The sequence below is a fragment of the Sphaeroforma arctica genome, assembly GCF_001186125.1.
Source record: "Sphaeroforma arctica JP610 unplaced genomic scaffold supercont1.1067, whole genome shotgun sequence".
Lineage (NCBI taxonomy): Eukaryota > Ichthyosporea > Ichthyophonida > Sphaeroforma > Sphaeroforma arctica.
The window spans coordinates 8,451-11,458 of record NW_014039491.1 but is presented as its reverse complement, the minus strand read 5'-3'; positions in this window follow the sequence as shown (position 1 = coordinate 11,458).

Sequence of the window (3,008 nt, the reverse complement as noted above, 5' to 3'; positions counted from 1 at the left end):
TTGTTGTTGTTGTCGTTGTTGTTGTTGTTGTTGTTGTTGTTGTTGTTGTTGTTGTTGTTGTTGTTGTTGTTGTTGTTGTTGTTGTTGTTGTTGTTGTTGGGTGTGTTGTGTGTCAAGGTGTTTATAAGGTACCTGTGTGCACCTGTTGTTGTTGTTGTTGTTGCGTGTGTTTGTGTACCCAGTAAGAAAGCGTATTCAATATGTGGTTAACGTTTATGTTTTTGCTCATAGTGGAGTTTATAGCCACCGTAAGCAAGACTGTAGTAGCCCCTGACAGTGACTGACTATCACTGAACATAGAGCGAGACCCAATCAATAACGGGTTCAATACGTTTTTGCAACGCGTAACTGTGCCAATGCATAAGTAACCCATCCCGGAGCCAGATATGTTCTTCGGACCGATTGTGGTTGAAGGTATAGTTGAAAATGTGCACGGCCAGAAAAGACTTGCCAGGATTCGACTGTGAACGTTGTGTATAGAAGCGAGTGTGAACGTTGTGTATAGAAGCGATGCATAGCCACTCAACGTATTGCGACTACAACAGAAGTGCTGCTGTGTCGGCCGGCAGGCGGCGTTCCACATATGTCTGTACGACAGGGTGGATTGATACCTAAAATAGGATAAGGGTTTTAGGGTTTTAGAGTTTTATCAAGTCTGTGCTCTGATCTAGTAAACGCAGATACATACGGAGGCTCAGTGTTCGTACATTCGCTTCGTTATGTAATACAATACACAACGACGTACCAGTACGCGGCATGAGGTGCTCTGTACTATTTATGAATTGTGGCGGCGATAATGGCGGCGTCATAGAGGTGACCGACTGGGCGTGCGTGGCATAGAGAGAGGTTACTTGCAGCACTCCAAACGTGCCGATACACGAACGGATGAATCGTACAAAGCCATTATCTGTGGCTTTTTCTGTTGCTGGGGCCAATACACGAACGGATGAATCATACATAGCCATTAGCTGTGGCATTTTCTGTTGCTGGGGGCAATACACGAACGGATGAATCATACATAGCCATTAGCTGTGGCATTTTCTGTTGCTGGGGCCAATACACGAGCGGATGAATCATACATAGCCATTATCTGTGGCATTTTCTGTTGCTGGGGCCAATACACGAACCGATGAATCGTACATACAATTATCGGCGGCATTTTCTGTTGCTGGGGCGGTACCTACAATTAGACTACTACATGGCGTGGCAACAGTAGTCTCTTCACTTGTGATACTCTCGTGTCGACCTGTGTGGTTACATAGCAGTAGCAGTGTCAGTGTCATAGCACACAACTATCTGTGTGCGCGTATATGGTACCACATCAAAGTTTATGCGGATGGATGGATCCATAATCTCGTTTAAAACACATTCGCGCCTGAACGCCTGCATATGTCCGGTTCACGTCCTTCGTTTAACTTCCTCAGTCGAATACCGTCGCCATACAACACGTCTTGTAGCACGTTTAATCCTGTTCCTGTGAGTACTGAGAGCGCTATTATACGCCCCATTTGCCTTGTGTGTAGGTAAACTAATCGTCGCCACACACGACAACGAACGCCCCCGCCTGATGAAGATAGCCGCACAAGCCACGGCCAACGGGGTGCATGATCTACAAATGCTCCATTGCATGGTAGGTATGATCTACAAATGCTCCATAGCATGATAGGTATGATCTACAAATGCTCCATAGCATGGTAGGTATGATCTACAAATGCTCCATGGCATGGTAGGTATGATCTACAAATGCTCCATAGCATGGTAGGTATGATCCACAAATGCACCATAGCGTGGTAGGTATGATCTACAAATGCTCCATAGCATGGTAGGTATGATCTACAAATGCTCCATAGCATGGTAGGTATGATCTACCCCATGTAGTATGTATCTACACCTCATTGGCATCTCATCTACACGTCGTTTGCATCGCTTGTGCCTAGTTTGTCGTGCCTCTGAGCCAGGCCCTGTCCTGAACCTCTGTCTGCAGGGCCAGGTGCATGCCAAACAACCGGGCATCTCTGCGGTGGGCGGGTTGTGGTCTCCATCAACGGGCATTGTGGACAGCCATGGACTCATGCTAGCACTGGTACGTGACGGTCTACTGCATATATATGTATCTGTACATATGTATGTATATGTGCATGTGTATGTATCTGTACATATGTATGTATACGTACAAATGTATTTATATGTACATATATATGTATCTGTACGTATATATGTATCTGTACATATATATATATCTGTACATCTGTATATATATGTACTTATATGTATTTGTAGTAGTGCATTGCGATGCACATGAAGTGCTACTACAGATGGTGTGTATAGGCGTGGTTCTGAATTCTCTGGACGCTGATGTCGTGAGACTACAACTGCCTGGGCCTGTCCAGATATGCGTGCGAGGGTTGTGGAGCTTTTGTGCCCTACATGCTCTATATACTGATATATTGTGCATATATGCATGCATGTGTATTTTGTTGATGTTTTGGGCCATGTATGCCTGATATACTGATATATTTATACGTATATGCATGCATGTGTGCTTTGTTCTTATTTTGGGCCGTATATTCCCTATATGCAGATATGTCTTTGTGTATAGGCATGCATGTGTGTTCGTAGCAGTGTTATGTATGTAGGTGCCATCGGCTCTCATGCGAGTATTATAACCCCACAAAGCACATGGTCAGACAACAACGCTATTGTCACTTCCTGTGGGCAGGTTAGTTCTCTTTTGAAAGTCTCAACAGTGCACGCTGTTAACGCTTGTCTTTCGGTCGCATCTCGCACAGCTATCTGATGCCGAGCAAAATGGAGCGATTGTCGCATTAAACAGCACCGTGACAGACATCCACGTAGCTCATGACTCATCAGGCGCACGTGCTACGAACGGAGTGGGGAGTCAATGCGATAGGAGAAGTGGCTCAGACACGCCCATGTATATCACTGTGGAGTCAGAAGGGTACGTCTGGACACCAGCCTACCCGTGGTTATTGGGTGTATATATATAT